Source organism: Grammomys surdaster, unplaced genomic scaffold (genome assembly GCF_004785775.1).
Source record: "Grammomys surdaster isolate TR1022 unplaced genomic scaffold, NIH_TR_1.0 193, whole genome shotgun sequence".
In the NCBI taxonomy this organism is placed as follows: Eukaryota; Metazoa; Chordata; class Mammalia; order Rodentia; family Muridae; genus Grammomys; species Grammomys surdaster.
Genome location: NW_021604638.1, coordinates 6,575,419 through 6,600,055, shown reverse-complemented (window position 1 = coordinate 6,600,055; position 24,637 = coordinate 6,575,419). Strand labels below are relative to the sequence as shown.

Here is a 24,637-nt window from a genome sequence, read left to right as displayed (position 1 = left end):
CTTTCTTTCTTTCTTTCTTTCTTTCTTTCTTTCTTTCTTTCTTTCTTTCTTTCTTTCACCCTGGCTAGAAGGAAGTCTGTCTGCATCAGCCTCCTGAGTGCTGGGATTAAAGGTGTGTACCACTGTGTGTGTGTGTGTGTAGAGAGAGAGAAAGAGAGATAGAGATAGAGAGAGAGACAGAGAGAGAGAGAGAGAGAGAGAGAGAGAGAGAGAGAGAGAGAGGAGATTGAAGACATGGCTGTTGGCTTAGTTCTTTCAAAACCTACTTTTAATAGTGGTTCTTACATGATTTAACCTCCCTTCTAGCCCACTACTTACCAGATGTAGTGGGGAAAAGTTTATTAGGATACGGGGGAGGTGAACCTGTTTAGAAATTGTTCTTTAGCAAATCCAATCTGTACTGTCAGGAAATCAGCAGTTCAGTTCACAGGAATTAACAGCGACAGCTCGATCCACTCACAAACACTTCATGAATACACCAGCAGTCCAGTTTAGAAGTGTCGGGATAGCAAACAGGAATCAGCAGTGGTGGCATGACCTAGCAGAGACAACCAGGCTGACACAAGTCTTCAAGGGTGACCAGGACCATCGGGGATACCAGAAGTTCTCTGCTGTGCCTCTCTCAACAAAGTGAAGATCAGCGAAGACAAGAGACCAAGGAAGCATTGCAAAGCTCGCTCTGCAAGCCCCTGTCACTGTCTGGTGAGTCCTAGCTATACTCCCTTCAGACAGCATGTGTCCTCCCGTGGGTCTTGCCTCATTAAGAGACCACGTGAGTCTGTCTTAGCAAAAATCCACATGAGGCTGTCCGAAACTTCCATTTCACTCTGCCAATTGGCCCGAGTCTGTGGAAGTGACAAGAAGCCACAGGAACCTCACGAGAAGTTCTTTGGTGAGTATCTGTCTATGGTGTCACCACAAATGGAGCTCAGCAATACAATGGATGGCGAACCAATACATGCGTGTCTAGTGAAGAATCCTTCACCACGTGTCCTTTCACATGCTTGCATTAGCAGAACATCCTCTCTTCTGCGTCTGCTTCAGTGACATGTTCCTTCACACGTCTGCTTTAGCAAAGCACACCTTCACCTGTGTCTGTTTCAGTAAAACATCATCTGACATAACTGGCTTTCCAAAGAAACCAGAAGTTTCCACTTCAGATGGCTCATTGGTCGAGAACACTGGCTACTCTGACAGAGGACCTAGATTCAGTTCCCAGTACCCAGAACCCCCCAGGGCAGCTCACAACTATCTGTAACTCCAGTTTCTGTAAAGCTAGCGCCCTCTTCAGGCTTCTTCAGGTACTGCGTACACATGGTGCACAGGCAAAGCACCTATCACATAACAGCAAATCTTTTTTTTTTTTTTTTAGTAATGGAGTCCGTCATTGTCTTCTTCTTTTTTTAATTTTTATTTATTTATTATATGTAAGTATTCTGTAGCTGTCTTCAGACACCCACAAGAAGGCATCAGATCTCATTACAGATGGTTATGAGTCACCATGTGGTTGCTGGGATTTGAACTCATGACCTCTGGAGGAGCAGTCAGTGCTCTTAACCACTGAGCCATCTCACCAGCCCCAACAGCAAATCTTTAAAAAAGACTTACTTTCCTCTTTGTTTATGTGCATGTGTGTGTATGCACGTGTGAATGCAGGTGCCCATGGAAGCCAGAAGAGGGTGTCAGGTCCCCTGGGGCTGGAGTCACAGGCCATTGTGAGTCCCCTGATTGTGAGTGCTGGAAACAAACTCAGCAAGAGCAGCCAGTCATCAACCGCAGCCATCTCTCTAGTCCCTGCCTGGGGTCATTGAAAAGAGTTCTATAGTCAGGTGTGGTGGTCACACTTTTAATTCCGGCACTAGAGATGCTAAGGCAGGGGAATCTCTGTGAGTTGGAGACCATCCTTGTCTAGATAGGGAGTTTCAGGCTAGCCAGGACTAAATAGAGAGACATTATTCCCCAAAGTAAAACAAAAAAACAAACAAACAAACAAGCAACTCTGGGCTGGATTCAGGAGAACAAGCTTAGATTCAGTCTGTGCCCTCAGACACAGGTCCCATTGGCAACTTGAGCCTCTTGACATAATATCCCAGGGAAGGTTGACCTCTGACTCTGGTTCTAGAATGATCTAAGAGGCCCACTAGAGTTCTGACAGATACACTGAGTCTCTCTTGTGGCCTTGTGGACCCCAATCATTTATGAATGTCACTTGTATTTTTTTTTCCCCTGGTGCCCCACACAAAACGTCATCCCATGCAGACAGGACCTCTGTGTGATTAATTCCTTCTCCTGGCAGCACACAGTTTGGGAGGTATGAGGTGGCTCTACTCTTCAGTGTTCTGCTCTATATGCCTCAGTTTCACTCACGATATCACCTGACAGACGTCCCTTAAGGATCTCCATTGCGCAAGAACTGAGCCAGCACTTGGCCACATCTGTAGCCCTGAGAGCTCTGACACGTGACTGTGGAGCCCAGAGGGCCCCAAGAGATGCTGTGCGGAGTGTGGTCTGTGCAGTGCATGGCTTGTGGGTGAGGTATGATGTCCTCAAGCCCCATGACAGGCCAGCCTTTCCAGCGCTGTCTCCAGATACCATCAACCACACAGCAGCCTTCTCAGAAGCACCCTCTTACAGAGAGTGCTGTCGTGTTTGGGAGCACCCTCTCAGGACCCAGCTGTGAGCACCCTCTCAGGACCCAGCTGTGAGCTCTCCACTTCCCTCAGTCCCTCCGAGGATGGTAGCTTCTCTCTAGTCCTGACAACCCCTCTCCTGAAGCCCTATCTCTTCCTGCTTGCAGCTTTCTCCTCCAGCTCCAGCCTTTAGAGCACCCCCTGCCAAGCCCAAGACCATAACCATGTTCCAGGATGCTTTGGTTCAGTCTGCCCAGGGTTCCTGTAGCTTTAACCCAGCTGGGAGGCGTGGCTCTTGCTCTCAAAGGATGCCTACCTGGTCCTCAGTAACACATGGGGAGGAGGGAAGATTGGACTTTAGACACGTAGACTCTGGAGGGGACTGCTTCAGAAAAGTTCCCGATGGTGATTAGACACTTTTAAGATAGGGAGACAATATACACTTTTTTGTTTGTTTGTTTGTTTGTTTTCCGAGACAGGGTTTCTCTGTGTAGCCCTGGGTGTCCTGGAACTCACTCTGTAGACCAGGCTGGCCTCGAACTCAGAAATCCGTCTGCCTCTGCCTCCCAAGTGCTGGGATTAAAGGCATGCGCCACCACTGCCCAGCAACAATATACACTCTTGAACAAGCGACGTCCTGTGCAGCATCAGAGGGAGGGCGCCTGATGGGAGAATGGAAAGCTGGATGTGCGGGCGCTTGCTTTGAACCTGCTCCATACATATGGTCTCAGGGGCTCATCCTGGCTGATGTGTTCTTGCCTTTACATGCAGTGGTAACTCTAAGTAACTGCAACATAAAGTGGTTCTTTGAGGAAGAACGATCTAAGCTTAGGGACCATCTCTTTACTCCTAAGGCTGAGGAAAGAGGATCACTTGAGCCCAGGAGTTCTAGGTTAGCCTGGGCTACATAGTGAAACCATGGAGAAATGGCTCAGAGGTTACAAGCACTGGCTGCTCTTACAGAGGACCTGGGTTCAAGTCCCAACATTCATATGGTAGTTCACACCATCTTTAACTCCAGTTCCAGGGGGAATCTGACGCCATCTTCTGGCCACCATGGGCACTGCATGCACATCGCACATAGATATACATACTGGTAAAACTATATGCATAAAATAAAAAAAAGTTGAAAAATCTTACAAACAAAATCAACAAACGCACAAACAAACAAACAAACATCAAAAACAAAACAAAACTAACAGCAGCAGCAGTGGTCCAGATACCCATCTTCGTCCTAAGACGTACACACTTTTTAAAATTACTTATTTGGATTATATATACTTATGTTCCTGTAGGTGGTGCATTTGGGAATGTGTCACAGCGTGCATGTGAGGTCATGGGACAACTTCAAGAGTCAGTTCTCTCTCTCACCATGTGGGTTCCAAGGATCAAACACAGGTCGTCAGGCTTGGCAGCAAGCGACTACCCACTGAGCCATCTCACCGGGCCCTCTCCTAAGATTTTTAATTCTATGACCCCACAGGGTAGATTTTATTATTCTCCTTGTTTTCTGGACAGGGTAGGGTGCTCAGGTTATTGTCAAGATCACAAACCAGCTGTAGTTTCCAGGCCTTGGTGTACTTATACCTCTCCTGTTCCTCTGGAGCTCCCCTGCCCCCTCACCCCCACCCCCACCCCCTAATCGGGGCAGGCATACAGGGCGGGGGAGCACAGGAAGGCGAAGGTTCCTTCCCACAGGGGTGGGTCAGATGGTGGACGTACAGCCCGCTCGGCTTCTGGCCCAGCCCCAGCTCTGCACCCAGGTCCGACACTCAAGGTCAGGGCCTCATGTACCATCCGGAACATCGGCTTTGCTGCAGTGGAAGATTTTGATTCCCGCCTTCCTTTGCGTTGTTTCTGGGCTCGGTTCCCTCTTATTTCATTTCCATCTCAAAGCCCGAGTTCACCTCCTCAGTGGCTGACTGGACCGTTTATTTCTGAGGCTGCAGTGGCTGAGCGCTGCTGACAGGAGAGTGAGCGAGCACTCTGGGCGATTGCCACCTCGCTTTGTTCCTGCAGACCGGAGGGAGACACAGAACATCTTCATTTGGCAGCAACAAGACGGTCAGAGCGGCAGAGCCTCTGTTCTCATCCCCCTTGGCTGGGTATGCATTCTGTTGCTTAAATTCTCCCTCTCGGTTCTCCCCACCCCCACCCCCAGGACGGCCTAGTGGACTCCTCCTTGCAGATTTGTCCTTTAAGCCTCAAAACCTTGAAAGTGTGTAACCTGTCAAAGTCTCCTGCTCCTCAGATGCCATGGATGGACCAGCCTCTAGATTGTGTCTTCAAACTTATTTTTTAGTGTTCAAACGATGAGATAAAGCCCAGAGAGTGCTAGACACTTGTAGGGTTGGCACAGCAGGTGATTGGCAGAGGCAGGGCTGACATCTCCCAGATGTTAGACCCGTTTTCTTCTTCAGAATCTCAGAAAGCCAAACATCAAGGATCTACTCTCTCTACTCTGACATCTGGAATGTTCTGCCACTACTACTCAAGGGTCCTCTTTCTTCTCTTTCTGGGGTCTCAGTTGGAATGGTCCCCTTTAAAGATGTCACTCTAGGGCTGGAGAGATGGCTTGGCGGTTAGGAGTATGGATTGCTCTTCCAGAGGTCCTGAGTTCAATTCCCAGCAACCACATGGTGGCTCACAACCATCTGTAATGGGATATGATGTGTGTCTGAAGACAGCGACAGTGTACTCATATAAATAAAAATAAATATATCTTTTTTAAAAACGATGTCACTGCAGCTCCCTATGTGTCCACCCCACCCCTCAGACCGCTGTTCACTGTGTTTGACAGCGTTTGCTGAGCTCTGTCTGACTGTGCCTGGTACATAACTCTGGACACAGAGATGACAGTCTGAACTGGCCATCTCTTCTTCTGACTTGTCACACCCGCTCACCCCGCTGAAAATCCTAGAGGCTCATGTTTCCTCCGACTCCAGAGCCTACAAATAGACCCATCTTCCTGCTGTTTATCAGCCTGGTTGCGTGTGCGCCTGCGGAGCTCAGAATACCTTATCCAGGATTACAACATTCCAGAGGTTCCCCTGTGCCCCTTTCCACAAGATCTGAACGGCTCTTCCTGGGCCCGGGCTGCTCTGCAGCATCTGTGGCTTGTTTTCTTCCTCAGCATGTTGACTTTGCCTCGTCCCACCATCTCTTCAGTGTGATAACTCCCGTGAGAGATCACGTGAGGGCCAGTGGGAGACCCTGCATTTCGATTTTTTTCATTAATTCTTTGAGAATTTAATAGAAGTTTAATATAACATATTTTGACCATATCCATCCTCCTAACTCCTCCCAGACCCACCGTCTCCATGTGCCCCTCCTTTACCATCTAACTTTGAGTTTTCTGGTTTTTCCTCTCCTCCCCAAATGAAGTTCTGTTTGTGTTGCTCAGTGTGGTGATTTGAATATGCTTGGCCCAGGAAGTGAGTGGCACTATTAGGAGGTGTGGCCTTGTTAGAGTGGGTGTGGTCTTGTTAGAGGAAGTGAGTCATGGTGGGGACGGACTTTGAGACAGCTTCCTCCTAGTTGCCTGAGGAGGCTGAGTCTTCTCCTAGAGGCCTTCAGAGGAAGATGTAGAACCCTCAGCTCCTCCTGCCCCATGCCTGCCTGGATGCTGCCATGCTCCCACCTTGATGATAATGGACTAACCTGTAAGTCTGAACCTGTGAACCTGTAAGCCAGCCCCAATTAAATATTGTCCTTATAAGAGTTGCCTTGGTCCTGGTGTCTCTTCACAGCAGTAAAACCCTAACTAAGACATGCAGCTGCATACACTTGGGCCTGGTATGTGTTGACCTGGTAGGTTGTATGGTTAAAGAAAACAGACTTTCCCTCTCTCGGCAGCTATTAACTGGCAGTGCTCCTCAGGGAGGGGTGGGATGTTGTACCCGCCTCCACACTGCATGATGGGATTTTGTCTGTGTTGAGCGTGAGCAGATCTTGTGGGTGCTGTCAGCCTCTGTGAGTTCCCGTGTGTGGCTGCCCTGTTGCGTTATCCTCCAGCTCTGGCTCTTATGGTCTTTCTGATGCTTCCTTCTTGAAGATCCCCGAGCCTCAGAGGAAGCCAGCTCCCCAGTTTGCACATAGGCTGACCTCAGCCTCTTTGTAGCTCCTAGAAAGGATTACCTCCTGCGTTCTCTAGTCTAGTACAGGGCTGAGAAGGGAAAAGCTCAGCCAGTGTTGGCAGGATGGCACTGGGCCTGCTAGCACAGACCCGTCCATAAGCCTAGCTACTTGGGAGGCTGGGGCAGAAGGGACTGCAAGTTTAAGGTCAGCTTGGGCAACATCTTGCGATTGTCTGAAATGAAAAAAATGCCAGAGGAAAAAGAGGCTGATGTTTTAGACACTTTCCTGTTGCTGCGATAAAATACTGTCATCAAAGAGAACTTGGGGGAAAGTGATTTATTTCTGTGTTCAGCTCCAGACTGATACAGCCCGTCATGGTGGGCAGTGGGAGTGTGGGACGGCTTGGCAGTCAGAAGGCTCCATAACCTCCCCAAACAGTGTCACCAGCTGGGAACTGAATATTCAGATACAGAAGCCTACAGAGGACATCTTCTATTTAAACCACTGGAACAAGGGTCATATCTCAGTGGTAGAGTGCTGGCCTAGGGTGCAAGAGGCCCTGGGCTCGACCAACACACAGATAACGATAGCAATAGCGCTATAGAATGAATGAGTGAGTGAGTGATTGCCTGCTATCCTCATCCCACCATCTATGAGTGAGTGAATGATCCCACCATCTATGAATGAGTGAATGATCCCACCATCTGTGAATGAATGATTGCCTGCTCTACTGATCCCACCATCTATGAATGAGTGAATGATCCCACCATCTATGAACGAGTGAATGAGCAATTGCCTGCTTTCCTGATCCCACCATCTATGAATGAATGATGATTGCCTGCTCTACTGATCCCACCATCTATGAATGAGTGAATGATCCCACCATCTATGAATGAGTGAATGATCCCACCATCTATGAATGAGTGAATGATCCCACCATCTATGAATGAATGATTGCCTGCTATACTGATCCCACCATCTATGAATGAGTGAATGATCCCACCATCTATGAATGAGTGAATGATCCCACCATCTATGAATGAGTGAATGATCCCACCATCTATGAATGAGTGAATGATCCCACCGTCTATGAATGAGTGAATGATCCCACCATCTATGAATGAGTGAATGATCCCACCATCTATGAATGAATGATTTCTCTCTATCCTTACCCCACCATCTCTTTCTTAAGATCTCACCTTCTGGAGCAGATGGCCTGGCTTTCTGTCCCAGTGGTCCATCACAGTGGTTTGGAGGACAGCGCTGGTCCCTCTCTTCCTTAGTGACTCCCCTAACAGGGCATCACAGTGGCTCGGGCTTCACAGAACAGTCTGGGCTGGGTTACTGATTGAGCAGTCCTAGACAGACTCCATGCTGTGGCTCCTGTTCTGGGAGCCAGGAGGGTTGAACTTGGACATATCTCCTGTTGTTGACAAGAGGCTGCTTGTTGCTTCATTACATGCTCCGAGCAGCTCTGGTGTTAAATGATTGTCACCCCGTGTGTGACCCTTGGAGACCTGCAGCAGCTGGCTGCAAAGAGCCTTGCAGAGGGGTTGTGGTGGGCAGGCTCTTTCATGCCTGGCCCCTTCTGTCTCCTGTGTACCGGACCTCCGACCTCCCCCTCCCCCAGGTCGAGTCTAGTGATTTCTACGCTGTTTTTCATCTTTTCCTCACTGAGTCAACTGCACGCTTTGCTGCCCTCGGGTTCTCCCATTTATTGCCAAGCGTTTCCTTTTGAAGTGAGACAAAACATGAAAGCAGGAATCTTATCAGCTTCTCCTTTCATTTCTGCAGAGACAAATTTAGTTCTTTTCCACAGAGCGTGGGGCCCGCTGTCTTAATGGGGAAGAGTCTTATGTGGGAAACACAGGGAGCCGGACACCCTGATTTCAGGATCCTGGAACCTCACCTCCCTGGCTCTGCCTACTTCGGGCTACACCTCTGCCTCGTCAGCTGCTTATCCTGCTACACCTATTACATGCAAGTGGTTTGTTGACGCACAGCCTGACTGACATGCTCTGTCCTCAGTGGTCAAGCTTGCAGCTTTCTCTTCCTCCTTGGGGACTGGAAAGTACGCTGTTTTGAAGGAAAGAAAACTGTTAGCTGTCTGCCCTGGTGGTGGTTTGTGAGTTTGTAAGTCTTTCCACACATCCCTTTTAAGCATTCACGAGCACTTCCTGTGATTTTTAGGGGTACGGGCTGAATGGCAGTCTTGTAACTCTGCAGTACACAGGACTCAGTTCTTGCTGGGCTAGGACCTGGACCCCAGCATATCAAAGGTATCCCATGGTGATAACCTGCCCTCCTCCTCTCTTCCCTCAAGGGTGGGGTGGGGGAGGAATCAGTGGTATGGGGAGCGGGGAGGGAGGTAGGCTTCTGAGTGTGGAAGAATCCACCCACCCCTGAAAGGAAGAGGCGGGCCCAGGGGGGCTATGTCTGGGGCACCACAAAGGCCTTCTTCTTTTTTAAAACTACATTTGATTTTGTTTAGTGTGTGTGTGTGTGTATGTGTGTGTGTGTGTGTGTGCCACAGTGCACAAGTAGAGGTCAGAGGATAACCTGCTGAAGTTGGTTCTCTCCCTTTACCATGTGGGTCCTGGGGATTGAACTCATGCAGTCAGGTTTGGCAGCAAGCCTTTAATCTGCTGAGCCATGTTGCCAGCCCAGTGATTCTTACCTCTGTTCTCTCAGCAGCTGGAGGGGATCTTTAGAAAGCTCTGGACACATCAGCTGATTGCTTCATGCTCCCCAGTTGCCTCTTAGAAAAGAAATCTGGATTCCTTTTCCTGGTTAGGTGGTAGTTGTCCCTGTCGCCTGCCAGCACGGACGTTAGTGCTGGCCTCTTTTTTCATTTAGCAGGTATCCACTCCTGTCCCCGCTCTATTGTCTCATAGCAGTGTCTTTCCCATGTCACCTCACAAATGCACCGTCCCCTGAAGGGCTGCTTCTGGTGACAGTCCTTGGTGAAAGTGAAGAGGTCAGCTCAGAGCCTTGGAAAATTCCACCAGACCCCCTCTCTTCCCAGAAAAGAGAGGTCGTTGGGAGCACGTAGGCACCCCTTTCCCCCTGGAAGAGAGAGGTCATAGAACGCATAGGCAACCCCTCCCCTCCCCTCCAGAAGGGAGAGGCTGAATTCCTCAGGAAGACCACAGGGGGAACAGAGCGTGGAGACACATTCCTCAGGGCTGCCGACTGTTGCCCACCCTCCCTTTCCCCCCAGACAAAGAAAGCCCTTGCTGCCTCTTTCCTTAAGGACCAATCAGTTTAAAAGTCACACTGTTCTGCCAATCATACTGTGCCTAGTGGCTGATGCTCTATTCTGCCCCTGAAAACTGTATAAAAACTGTCCCAACAGGCTGCCCGGGGTCTTTGCCTGTCCTTTGGATGCAGGGCGACCCCAGCATGCTGGAACAATAAACTCCTCTTGCTTTTGCATTGATCTCTGGCTCCACGTAGTTCACTTGGGGGTCCCCAGTAGCTAAGCCTCATCAAAGGTTTACAAAAGCTTTCTCACCAGCTGGAGGAGATCTTTCGAAAGCTCTGGCCACATCAGGTCTTAGACCCCTCAAGTCCCTCCTTCCCCATCTCAGACCTGGAACCAGGGCTCTTCCTTTGTGGCTGTGACGTCTAGTGATCTTGGTACCAGGGCCTCAAGGTTTCAAGGCAGCCATTTTTTCCAGATCTTTCCTGGGGACTTAGGCATATCCATCCATGAATAAGGCAAGGTCCCACTGTGTAACTCTGAATGGCTTAGAACCCATGATGTAGACCAGGCTGGTTTTGAATTCACAGAGATCTACCTGTCTTTCCTTCCCTTGTTCTGGGATTAAAAGTGTGAACTACCAGGCCTGACAGAAATGCATATTTTTAATAAATGCATACAATTGATTGTGATTTTATACTGTAATTTCAGAGCCATGGGGTGTCATTTGGCCTCACTCCTTCTGCACTGTCATTTTTTCCATTTCATTAATAAACACTTAATTGCTAAGCTTCTGTGTGTGTGTGTGTGTGCATGTGTGTGTGTGTATGGGGACTAGGAGGAGAGGAAGAAGGAAGAGCAGGGTTATAAGAAGAGTGAGTAGAGGTGGAGGGAAACTAGAGCTGGAGAGAGTTAAGACAGAGAAGAGGTGAGAAGAGTCAGGAGGCTAGCATGGACTCTGAAATGTGTAACAAGTTCTTGCCGACACTGAGGAGCTGTAGGCCAGCATGGGCTTTGCTGTGCTAATAGGCTCATATTAGCAGCCAAGCACAAGCAGCCATATGTCCCTCTTCTGCCAGAGGTAAGGGGAATGGCTCCTTAGGTGTGGAAACCAGTTCCACAGGCTCCTGAGGAATGCTGTCTTTTATCTAACTGCCTTTAGAGTTTGGGGAAATGGAGTTTCCTTTGAACCTGAGAGTGATAGGCCCCCATCTTCTTGTGAGTACCTGTTCATGCATTTTATTGTTTCAATCCTTCTGCCTCATCTTCCCAAGCAGCTGGGATGACAGACCTGACACAGGCCCAGGCTGAGACATTGCTTTTAATAATTTAACTTCAGTCACACTTACATGAGGTGTTCCCATGGTTCCTGCGTGTCTGAAGAACGCCCTTCGTCAGCCAGAGGTCCTCGATTATCCACCACAGCTAGGGATCTTGATTTGGGGAGGTCACCCTGCTGATCTTGGTCTTTATCAAACAGAAGCTAGGATCTCAAGGCCCAGGCCAGAGTTTATCCCCTACCTCCCCCAGAGCTGCTTCTCTACCTTGAGTGGACAAACCTACTCCATCTTGGGACTGGCCTCCATTTTAAAAGGAAAAAGGATCTGAGAACTTGATCTGCCGATGAGCTCAAGCTGGACCCAAGTTCTAGAAAGAACTACATAGCTCAACTCTGGCCCATACCTGAAAATTACTCCCTAGCAACAACCAATCAGGATTAGTCTGGTAGTTCCAGACATACCTTCAGACTGTTTGTGATTATTGTTCGTGGTTTTGCTTCAGAGCACTCACCTGTCTGCTTATAGGGCAGCAGATATCATAATAGTTATCCAGTTAGATGCTTGCCAGGCTGGAACCCCCCTTGCTTGCTCACTGTTTCCCATAAAAACCTTGTCCAGCTGAAGGCTTGCGGCTTCACCCTCCTGTCCTGCTGCAGCAGTGACAATGGGGGTAGGGGAGCAAGCTGGAGCTTGAATAAAGACCCTAGTGCATCACATTGGAATCAGCTCCTTGGTGGCTTTTTCGGGGGTTCTCAAAATGAGCACAATGACCTTAATAAGGTTTTACTTGTCCTTGTCACTCGTCATTTTTCCTGGTCCCCTGACAATGGACCTGGGAGCTACTGGCCCAGAGTGACTTGAGTGGCCATTGTGTTTCTGGGGTCCTAGTTCTCTGACTTAAGCTCCACCCACTCAAACATCCCCCACCTCTGCAACAATACCACCAAACTCGTTCTTGACAGAGGCGTCAAAAGCTCAGAGCCAGAGGGAAAATGTGTGTAGCAGCTGGGTTGAGGCAGGAGAGGATAGCATACGGTTGCCGACCTACAATGCGCCCACTGGTGACTTTCCTACCTCATGATGGTGTTGAAGTGCACCCATACTGCACACTGCATACTCAATGGCCTATTATAGAACAGGCTTTGTAGTGGATGATGTTGCCCAGTGTTTGCTAATGCGGTCTCAGCCTGCTTAAGGTGGTCTAGCATATTCTTTTCCCATCCCCATGGCAAAATTTGTGACAGAAGCAACTTAAAGAGAGGAAGGGTTTTCTTAAGCTCAGGTTTTCATTCCTTATTGGCAGAGTACACGGCAGCCAGAGAATGTCTGAGAGCTCTCATTTATTGGCCAATCAGGAAGCAGAGAGCTGAGGCAGGAAGCATAGGCTAATTCTACTTTCAAGCGCCAGTTAGGCCTCCTGTCTCAAGGGTTATAAAACTTGAGGATAGCGCACCCCAAGGGGCCAACCATTCTAACTTCTGAGCCTTCAGGGAGCATTTCACCTTAGACCAGGACAGGCAGGCTGGGCGTGGCTTATGGGCGTGACTTATGGGCGTGGTTTATGACAAATGCTCAGTTATGTGGTGTAGATGTTTTTGTTGCTGTGAGCTGGATTAATTAGAGAGGAGATGGCAGGTCTTACAGGAAGCGCCTTCTATTGATTGATTATATCCTCAATTATCCAGCAAATATGTATTAATGCATTCCGCGATGAGATACTGGAAATGTAAATGGGTTTCACAGGAATTTGATTAAAGGGAAATAAGCCAAGACAGTTTCCACTAAGTTCCATCAAAAGTCTCTTAGGACAATTTGCAAACTTCAGCCTTCTCCGTTTTGTCTTCGCTCTGATTTATCTGTCCCAAGACTTGAAGGTTCCTTAAAGCCAGCTTGTTTTGTTTTAAATAGATTTACTTCGAGAAGAAATCTTAGGGTCGGAGAGATGGCTCAGCAGTTAAGAGCATTTGTGGTTCTTGCAGAGGTCAGGAGTTTGGTTCCCAGCTCCCACGTTGGTCAGTTCACAACTGTGTGATGCCAGCTCCACACCCGATGAAGATGGGCACGATGCCCTCTGCTGGCCTCTGTGGGTAACTACACTCACATGGATGTACTCCCGGTACACCAACGCTCATAGTTAAAAATACAACTTTTTTTTTGAGACAAGGCCTCGCTATATATCTCTGGTGTCCTAGAACTTGCAAGATAGACTAGGCTGAAATGTGACAGAGCAAAGATACCACCACCTCATGGCAGCTTCAAAGGAGCAGGCTCTGGGCTGGACAGGCGCTAGCTCACAAGAGCACACTCCTCAGTGACCTGCTTCCTCAGCTGAGGCCCTGCTTCCCAGCTGTGCCATCAGAATCAGGGCACCACAGATTGAACCCATAGACTGGGTCAGAGCCTCAAGGCTGGAGGAGGAACCATTTGGAGGACACACTGTATCAGGCCATCAACACTTGGTCTAAACTAAGTAGCCAAGGTAGAGGTGACACCTGGGACATTGTATCAGGCCATCACACTTGGTCTAAACTAAGTAGCCAAGGTAGAGATGACATCTGAGATTCTGCAGAGTCATCAAAGGGAGCCAGCCCTTCCTCTGAGTGGAAACACAGCCATGTGAAGCTGAGAGAGAAGCTCCCACCTCTGTTCACCAAGCCAGATGTGGGTAGAGTTGTTTTTGATGTTTCTGGTGCTGTTGTGAACTTCTGTCTTAGTCACTGTTCCACAGCAGTGAAGAGACCCCGTGACCAAGGCAACCCTTATAAAGAAAGCATTTAATTGGGGGATTTGCTTACTGTTTCAGAGGGTGAGTCCATGATCATCATGACAGAAGCGGACAGGCATGACGCTGGAGCATCACATGAGAGCAGCAGGCAGAGACGGACAGGCATGACGCTGGAGCATCACATGAGAGCAGCAGGCAGAGAGAGAGGCTGGGCTTGTCATGGGCTTTTGACACCTCAAAGCCCACTTCCATTGGCACACATCCTCCAAGTTCCACCAACTGGGGACAAACCGTTTCAACATAGGAGCCTATGGGGGCCATTCTCATTTAAATTGTCACAACATCCAAAGTTGCATCTAATCCCTGAAGATAGTAATAGTTGTCTTTGTAAGTTTTGTGGTCAAATTGACATACCTAGGAAGAGGGAACCCCAACTGAAGAACTGCTTCAGTCAAACTAGCCTATGGCCATTTCTGTGAGGCATTTTCTCAATTGCTCGTTGGTGTAGGAGGGCTCAGACCACTGTGGGCGGCACCATCCCTAGGCAGGTGAGCCCCCGGCTATATAAGAAAGGTAACTGAGCAAGCTAGGCGAAGCAAGACAGTAAACAGTATTCCTCTCTCATCTATTTCAGTTCCTGACTCCAGGTTCCTGCCCTGGCTTCCTCTCAGTGATGACCTGCCAGGTGAAGTTAACCCTTTCCTTCCCCTAGGCGCTTTGGTCATGTTGTTGTTATTATTATTTTTTTAATCACAGTAACAGAAAACAAAGTGGAACGAACTGGAATGATGCTATTCTGAGAACCTTCATGTTTAAAGGCCCCTTCAGATCCATCAGTGAAACACTGAGTCTGGACAGAGGAGTTAGACATAATAATGTGATTACTATTTCCAGTCACCCTCCAGCCACTCATTGTACTTACTGGAAAATTCATTTGAAATGTAGTGTGGGCTTCTGCTTTGCAACTCCCCCCTCTTGATTAACGTCTCTGTCATATTCCCCAAGATGCTTCTTCTTCTTTTTTTTTTTTTTTTTCTGTTTCAAAAAGCTTTATTTTCACTTGGTCCAAGACTTGGGAGAGGCTCCGGGGCGATTACAAAGCTGCCTAGTGGCTTGAGAGGTTCATTCAGGTGGAGGTTCTGAGGCGGGCTGGTGCAGAGCAGAGGAGGGAGCCCCTCGAAGGTGCAGAGGCCTCCTAGTCATGCTTGAGAGTGAGGCGCTCAAAGAGATACTCTCCCAGAGACGCCTGGGACGCACCAGTCTGCGCTGGTTGTGGCCCTGCCAGCCTACGGAGGTTCGTCAGGTGGTTGCCCATCTTCTTGATGAGCTTCACCTCCTTCTCCAGGAAGTGGCTTTCCAAGAAGTCACAGAGATGAGGGTCTGTACGGGCAGATCCCAGGGCATGCAGATCCAAGAGGGCCTGGTTCAGGTTCTTCTCCAGGGCCAAGGCAGCTTCCATGGCCTCCTGGGTTTTACCCCATTCATCTTGAGGTAGCTTCTGCACATCCTGGAAGAGTGCACGGCCCCCGCAACTTGGGGAGACGCTAGGCGCCTTCGCGCTTCTCCTCCGCCAGTTCGCGGAAGAAGTGGCCTGCGCCCTCCAAAGCCACGTCACCCCGGTCAAAAAAGAAGCCCAGAGAGAGGTAGGTGTAGGAGGCCCGCAGGTGCAAGTTGACCAGGCGGTTCACGGCAGCTTCCACTTCGGTGGAATAATTCTGACGAATCTGAGAGGTCATGGCTGATCCGGAGTTTGGAGCTAACCGCAAAGACTGGGCTGGCTGGTCCTAGGAGGCGAAGGCGGTGAGGAGATGGTCCCGGAGGCTGCGACTGTGAGGCGGCTGGAAGCTAACAAAGTGGGAGTCCCCGGGTCTGTTCCGTCCAAACACTGTTGAAGCAAGACACAGATCCACGGGACCTCCAAGGCGCTGCGCTCCCCAAGATGCTTCTTTGTGGCTCTCAAAACCAATCACGCCCCTCCATGCTCCTCACTCTGCTCTTTGAACTCTTATTTATTGAAGATAAATCAGAGTTTCGTAGGCTGTGGACTTCCTGAAAAAGAAACGCTACTTACTCAACTTAAGTCCAAAGTTGTAGAAGCACTCTCCCTGTGTGTGTGTGTGTGTGTGTGTGTGTGTGTGTGTATGTGTGTGTGTACGCGCGCGCCCATGTATGAAGGACAGAAGACAACTTCAGTTGTCATTCTTCAGGAGCCATGTACCTTGTTTTTGGGGACAGGGTCTCTTGCTGTCCTGGAAAAAGTTATCAGACTAGCTCACTGGCTGCTCATTGAGCCCAGGGCTCTGCCTGTTCCACTTCCCCAGCACAACTCTGAGTTTCTTCTCCTTTTCTAAAAATTAATATTTATTGGTATTTGTGTGTGTGTGTACATATGTGCAGGTGCCCTCAGGGATCCAATCCCCAGGAGCTGGAGTTATAGATGTCTATGAACCACCCAATGTGGGTGCTGGGAAGTGAACTAGGGTCTTCTGCAAGAACAGTCAGCGCCTTTAACCACCGAGCCATCTCGCCAGACTCCCCGGGATTCGTTTTAGGTAGGTTCTTGGGGTTGAACTTGGGTCCCCATGCTTGCAATGGCAAGGCATACTGAGCCTTCTCCTCAGCCCTAACTAAACTCTTTTTCCTGTTCTAGACATTCTTCATGCTGAAGTTTCCTGCAGAATGCATACCAAGACTCCAACACTTTTCAAACCGTTGACAAAAAGATCACCCTCCCACCCATGTCCAACACACATCCGATTTGGGGAACGCATGTATAATGAAGTGCCCCGGAATAAACCTGAGCCCAAATTGCTCAGGTTTTTGGAAGATATCAGCCTTGCATGGTTTTGTGATAGGCAGATGAAGCAGTGGTAGGAGGAGCTGTTGAAAGGAACCCACCCACACCCGCAGTGCCAGCGTCCAGGGAAGACGATTTGCCAACGAGGCAGAGCTGGGTCCAGGCTGGGGCTGTTCTGTTCAGAGAAGAGCAGCTGGAGACAAAGGAGACTGTGGTGTCTGTGTGAACCACACAGCAAGATCCTGACCTGTGTGGAGGGTCAGGCAAGCTGTGAAAGAGGGGGGAGACCTACAAATCATTATGAGGAGTTCACAGTCTGCCTGTGTAAAGACCTTCCAGCATTCCCCGCAAGAAGATGTGATTAAAAAGCAGCCAAGAGGAGCTGGAACGCTGACTCTGTGGCTAAGAGTACACACTGCTCTCGCAGCAGACCTGAGTTCAGTTCTCAGCACCTATATTAATCAGCTCACCACTGCCTGGAACTCTGAATCCAGAGAATCTCAGGGAGACTAATGCTTCCGGCTTCCACGGGCACCTGCACTCACATGCACATATACACACGTGAACATGCACAAGAAAATATAATTAAAATATCATAAATAATAATTTAAACATCTCAGCAAAGCCAGGGCTGCAGAGGTGACTCATTGAGGCCTTGACTTTAATCTCCAGCAGAAGCAGGAACGCCCACCAGTATCTTCCAGAAAAGGAAAGGGGGAAAAAAGTGCAGAATTTCCTGTGGATAGATTTTTTGTCTTCTGCTTGTTTCAGCTGCCAGCAGCATCTGGTTGGGAACAAGTGTGAGGCCATCTGCTACCTAGAGCTGGACAAGGCCAGGGGACCTGCTTCTTTTCTCTTTGAGACAAAGTACTTAATTCAAGGTCAACTTAAAGGGCTAGAGAAATGGCTCAGTGGTTAAGAGCACCGTCTGCCCTTCCAGAGGTCCTGAGTTCAATTCCCAGCAACCACATGGTGGCTCACAACCATCTGTAATGGGATCTGATGTCCTCTTCTGGTGTGTCTGAAGACAGCGGGAGTATACTCATGTACATGAAATAAATAAATCTGTAAAAAAAAGAAAGAAAGAAAAAAAGAGCAATTTAAAGAAGAAGAAAGGGTTTATTTGAGGGCCACAGTTTGAGAGTACTGTCTCTCATGGGAGGAAAGCCATGGTGACGGGAGTGTGACGTAAGGAGGTGGGTACTTGATGGCCTTTTCCTTCTGATTCAGTCTGGAACTCCAGTGTATGGGGTGGTGCGGGTCACATGTAGGGCTGGTCTTCCCTCCTCCATCAGTCTCTCTGGAAATTCCCTCACAGACACACCCAGAGGTGATTCTAAATCTTTCAGAGTAGACAATGGAGATTACCGGCCCAGCCTAGCAGACATAGACTGGGGGTTGGGGTTTCAGACTGCCCTGGTGCCAGCTTCCATCGTCACCTTTCAGCTGTATTAGCTTAGGTGGCTTACTAGGTTTGCTGAGCCTTGGTTTCCTGACTCCATTGAGCACATCGCCTGTGTCTCCAGCACATGCGTGGAGTTGGGATGACAGAGGAGACAAATGGAGTCGTTAGGGTAGAGACCCGCATGGGTGTCATGGTTATTCTTGATTTTCAACCTGACGGTGTCTGGAATCAACAATTCTGGGCAGGAAAGTATATGTTGGGGAGGATTTTCTGAAAGGATTTTCTGAGTGGGGGAACACCCTCCACACAGTAGGCGGCACCTTCTGGTGGGCCCAGATACAGAGATCTAGGGAGAAGGCAGCTTGCCTGCCTCCCTGCCTTGCTGGAGAGTGTGTCTACTCAGTTACCACCACAGCCACGGTGCTACTATCAGCTTCTTCAGCTTCCAACGTGGACTGAAGACCAGTGGCTCTCCAGGGATCCTCCAGGCCCTTATTGCCAGATTGGAGCTGCTGAGGGGTCGAGCTTAGCAGACGGAGCAGCTGCTGGGTAGTCAGGCTCTCCAGCAGGCAGGTGGCCATTGTCAGAAGCCAATCTGGTGAGTTCTTTTGTATAATATATATTCATTCTAAGTGCCCTGTCCTCCTTCAGAAGGTCTGTCCTAACACTGAGATATCGTTGCTAGCAGAGGGGAGGGAACGAGCAAGGGTTAAGACCAGAAAGGTCACCCTAGAGTCTACCTTGCCTGTCCCAGAAGCTGTAAGTTTCCTAGGAAGTCAGATCCCAGCAGCATCGCTCATTTCCCAGGAGGACAATGGTGATTATGGTAATATATGGAAATGAGGTGCCATGATTAATCCTGTCAGCCTGATTGGATTGGCAGGTGCCTAGGAGGTTTGTGAAGAGCATACCTGGTTGATCCCTGAGGATGCTCAGGGGAGACCAGGAGGGCTCTGACCTAATCAATGCCTTTTCCTGATTATGAGTTCAAATTTGAATTCCACATTTATTTATTTACTTTTTTTTTTTTGAGACAGAGACTCTTGTAGCCCAGGCTGGCCTTAGAGTTGCTATGCACTGGAGGATGACCTTGAACTTCTGATCCCCCGGCCTCCACCTCCCGAATGATGGGATTACAGGTGTGAACCCACAAACTCTGGCTTCTTCCAAAATTTTGAGAACACAGACATCCAAATCACAGCCGTCCAGCCAAGTAAACTGCACAGTGTCAATGGGCGGTGAGCAGCCGCGGGATGGAGGCTGCCATGCGCTGGTTCAGATGTGCCCGGCTGTGAGTGTAATGCATGCACAGGGACTCGGGGAGGTAGGCTGGGAAATGTTAACATATTTATTGTTACTATTACAAGGTCTCCTATCTCCCAGGCTGGCTCTGAACTTGCTATGTAGCTGAGAATGGTCTTGGCCTCCTATCCTTCTGCCCCACCTCCTGAGTGCTGGGACTTCGGGTGCACACTACCACACCCGGTTTGCGTGCTGCCGAGGATGGAGCCCAGGTCTCCTGCATGCTAAGTGACCACCCCACTAACAGCGGAAGGCCGGGCCTGCTTGGAGGAGTGGATCACTGGGTTGTATCTTACCCTTATTCTTTCCTGGGTTTCTTTTTCCCTTTCTGTTTCTTTTTCCCTTCCCTTCCCTTCCCTTCCCTTCCCTTCCCTTCCCTTCCTTCCTTCCTTCCTTCCTTCCTTCCTTCCTTCCTTCCTTCCTTCTTTCCTTCCTTCCTCCTTCCCTTCCCTCCTCCCTCCCTTCCCCTCCCTTTCTTTCTTTTTTTTTTCACAAAAGCAGTTTTTATTTGAGGCAAGGAGAAGTCTGACCCATAGAATTACAGTTCTAAGCACTCAAATTTAAGTGTTAGTGGCATGACTTGGGCTATAAATCTTGCTTCTCTTTGGTTGGGAAGGGTACTCATGTTAAAGTCCTCCAGGTGGGGAAGAAAGACCAAGAAAGGCTGGAAGAAGCTCCTCAGCTACTGGTACTGCCCTCCAGATTCTACGTCAAACTAACACACTCTCACCATCCGGTCTGCAAGGTGCCGCCCAGTGCAGAGGGGCACAGGCCACAGGACACTTGCAAGGGGAGATGAGGCAGAAAGAACAGGTTTAAGTTGCTTGGGGAGACTCAGGGATCCGTCTGCCGCAGCTTCAGACTTGTGCGTGGAACGGGTAATCCTTGTGTTTGGCACAGCTCGTCATGGCGCCCATCCTCCAGTTCCTGTTGTAGCTCAGTAGAGTGGACATGTCCTCGCTGCTTGGCTCAAAGTCAAAGACCTTAAAGTTCTCAGCAATGCGTGCTGGTGTCACAGACTTGGGGATCACCACCAAGTTCCTCTGAATGGGGAACCGGATCAGCACCTGGGCTGTAGTTTTATTGTACTTGGCTGCAATTGCCTTGATCCTGGTATCCTCTAGGAGAGAAGGGTCTTCAGGCTTGGCCCAGGGCCTGTCAGGAGAACCAAGGGGACTGTATGCAGTCACCGCGATGCCTTTGCTATGGCAGTACTCAGTCAGCTTCTCCTGAGTTAGGTATGGGTGGCACTCGATCTGGTTAACCGCAGGCTTATATTTTAAGCCAGGCTTGTTCAAGATCCTCTCAATCTGAAGAGGGTTGAAGTTGGAGACACCAATTGCTTTTACCAAATCTTCGTCCATTAGTTGTTCCATAGCCGTCCAAGTGTCCACAAAATTGGTGTCACTAGGAATCACGTTTCCTGATACATCCAGTGGGAAATAATCGGGCCCAGGCTTGAAGCCCGTTGGCCAGTGAATAAGTGATCTAGGTAGTCCAGCTGCAGGTCACCGAGTGTCTTCTGGCAGGCTCCTTTCACCATGCTCTTGTCGTGGAACATTCACCACAGCTTGCTGATGATGAAGAGATCCTGGCGCTTCACCACCTGCTCCTTGAGCTTCTCCTGGAGGGCCACTCCCACCTCCTTCTCATTCTGGTACACCTGGGGGCAGTCAATATGGCGATACCCTATGTCAATAGCAACCTTCACAGCCTCGGTCACCTGGCCAGGAGGAGACTTCCAGGTACCCAGGCCCAGGGTGGGCATCTTGGTGCCATTGTTGAGTTCCAGATGGCTAGCCATGATTGCTGCATGTCACACACCCGGACCTGCAAAATGTGCCCCTTTCTTTCTTTATGTGTGTTATGTGCACATGTGTGAATCTGGGTGTCTGGGTGCATGTGTGTATACTTGTGTGTGCACATGTGTGCTTTCACGTAGAGCCCAGAGATTAAGTTCAGAGTCTTCCCTGATTAATCTCCACCTCATTCACTGGGGTAAGGTCCCTCAATTCAACCCAAAGCTCACTGATAGGATGAGTCTGGCTAGCCAGTTTGAATACCCACCGGGAATTTCGTCTCTGTCTCCCAAGGTCTGGAATTATAGCTTGGCCACCCCGTCTACCTGCCATGGATGTGGGCTCTAGGATCTGAAATCTGGTCTTCACACTTGGACCACAAACTTTAGCTCCCGAGCCATCTCCCCAACCCTCCTCGCTGTTGCTTCTCTGAACTCTCTCACGTGATGTCTGTGCCAGGGTGGAGGCTGGCCTGGCAATATGAGTCCCAGCAGTGTGCCTCCACAGAGTGGAGTGTCCCAGCTCTGGTGGGGTCAAGCAATGGAAGGGAGAGGTCCTGGCCCTCACTCCCTGCCTTCTGCAGGAGTTACAGGCGCCTGTGCTGCAGCCAGAGATGAGGTCCTTGGGGCCATGACATGAGAGAAACTACCATGCAAAGCACATTACCACAGAGATACTGAGAATTTGTCAGCAGGCTGTCACCAGGGAACCGTGAGGCCTTGGCAGCTCCTCAGAAGACTTCCCAGGGCCATGAATGGAAGGAAGCCGGCTTGCTGCTGGAGGTTTAACCACCTCAGTCATCCGGGTGATCAGCTGCAGGCTCCTCTGTCTTTGCAGATAAGAAGAACGGGCATTAGTGTTGGCAGACAGGTCCCTTTGGCTTGGGCTACAATGACAATAAGCTGCAAGTGTCTTAGAGCGGGGGTGGGGGGGAGGAAGAGGTCCCTGAAATCCAAGGAGGGATGACAGAGAGAAGCTTCCAATTGTAAACTGAAGACCTGAGCAAGGCATGGAGCCAGGCTGTGGCCTTAAGTCAGCAGGAACAGCTCAGACCAGCCAGTACTTGTCAATGAAAGTAGAGTTGGGATAGAAAAACTTGTTTTTCTATGTACCATTCATCTGTGTCTATCCTCCCACTGAGCTGTCCGTCCATCCACCTGTCCATCTGTCCATCTCTCTAGTTATCTATTCACTCAGCTATCCATCATCAACCCACCCCTCTCTGCTGCATCCTTCACCCACCTGGGCACCAATCTATCTATCTATCTATCTATCTATCCATCCACTATCCACCCATCTGTCCACCTACCCATTCATTCATCCAACAACCCACCCATCTAGTCATCTGTCCATCTGTCCATCAATCCACCCACCTACTCATTCACTTATCTATCTTCTCACCTATCTGTCTTAACACCTATGTATCTACTCACCCGTCTATCTGTCCATCTGCCTATCTACCAATCCATCCATGCACCCACCTATCTGTCTGTCCATCCATCCATCCATCCATCCATCCATCCATCCATCCACTCACCCACCCACCTACCCACTTCCACCAAGACATCCATCTGTCCATCCATCTACCCACTCACCAACTCATCCGTTCACCGACCATACTACTATTTAGGAAACACATTTATACAGTTAACATATTCCAATGGAAGAATTCAAAATAGAACAAAAGGATGCAAGTTAAGTCCAATATTGATTTTCCTTTCTAGAAAAAGCATCGGTTTCGCTAATCCTTCCAAGCAAAGTGTACAGGGAAACGCTCATGTGTATAGCCTGTGCGCATTCTCCTGCTGTGCCTCAGGTACTTAGCATATCTTAAAGGCACGGATGCTCTTTATGTACCACCTAGGTACCCGGGGAAGGGTTGATTTCTGACAGGACTTTGAAAAGTTCTGCTAAGTGGCTTCCTGGAAGTCAGAGTGGGTTGGGGTTTTCTGCAATGGCATTGCTTGTTCACGAGTTGTTTTCTGCATCTCCAGCCCTGGTTTAAATGGGAATAAATGGGCGTGGTGCTTCCACAGGTGCTGTGAAGAGCCTTGCTTCCCCAGCTGTGAATGGCACTCAGCACACGGTGGGTTTGAGCGGCTCACCTCCCACTTCGGGAGATCCCTGAGCCTTGTCTGCAGTTGGCTTTGCACCCTTAGCTCTGTATCCCCCGAGACTCATTCTGACACATTTCAAATGCGTTGAAAAGGTCAGAAGATAGTCTAATGACCTCCCATGCCTTCTTTTGGGCTCACCACTTGGCATTTGACATTTTGCTCTTTTCCAAAGTGTTTGAAAGCAGCACGAAGACGCTGTATCCTTTTACCTATAAATACCTTGGTCTCGGGGCTTCGAAAAGCAAGAACATTATTACATAATGCACATGACTATCATGCTCAAAAACTAGTTCAGATGTCGTGATTCCACTGAAGCTAAAGTCCACGTTGGCAGCTGGGCTGGGCAAACTAATTTCTGTTTACTTATTGTCTTGGGGAAGACTTTCCCCCTCCTCTTATTTAATTTCCACGGCTCAACCCAAAAACTGTATAGGAAGGTGGCCTTAGAGGTCCCCCTCCCCCTCCCTCCATCTTCCTCTTTATTCACACGCAAACTTTCCACTAGTTTCTGGTTTATTCTCCCTGTGCACCATGCTGTAAATACCTATGACACACATACGTGCACAGACACCTGCACATAAATGGCTTCACGTGTACATTTCCATAGATGCACACACTTGTACATGCATATGTGCGAAGCATACGTATACACTCACATACATTTGTACACACACACATGCACACACCCATATTGTCCTAGCTAGGCTATCGCCACCTTCAGGAGTTTGGTTGGGGCTGCTTGCAAAAGATCATCACAGCGGTGTGCCTATTGACTGGTGACCTTCCCTCAGGGAAGGAGTTGAATGGGAGGGCCCTGACACCCTCATCTGTGTATCCAGCCACCCTTCCAAAACAGCCGTATACAATTATACAAATATGTATGTGTATACATGAAGAATAAGGGGATTCTCATCTACACAGTCCTGGGTAAAGCCACCATCCATCCCTCTGGGTACAGACCTTCCAGTGTGGTTGTTTTAAGCCATCCATGCTTCTGCCTGTAACCCCTCACCAATGCTCTGTAAGGTAGCCTGGTAAACCCATTGGTTCCTGTGGTGGAATCACACCTCAGATTTTTGTTAAGACCTTAGGATGCAGGGTAGGTGTTGTTTACATCTCCCCTCAGGGAAGGAATTTTAGCAACACACACACATGCACATATACAAGCGCTCAGACACATATATCTGTACACACAGGCACATGCACACTCACAGATACCCGTGTAAGTCTTAGTCACACATTCACACACACTACGCTTGTTTGCACCTTACTCTGCCCACGAGCCCCAGGCCTCCATCAGATG

General features: G+C 49.2%; 2 pseudogenes; both read right to left on the bottom strand.

The window, feature by feature from the left end:
* Positions 1–15,094: 15,094 nt before the first annotated feature.
* On the bottom strand, positions 15,095–15,687 carry LOC114623094 (annotated as a pseudogene).
* Positions 15,688–20,275: 4,588 nt separating this feature from the next.
* Positions 20,276–21,222, bottom strand: LOC114623063 (annotated as a pseudogene).
* Between the last annotated feature and the right edge of the window lie 3,415 nt (positions 21,223–24,637).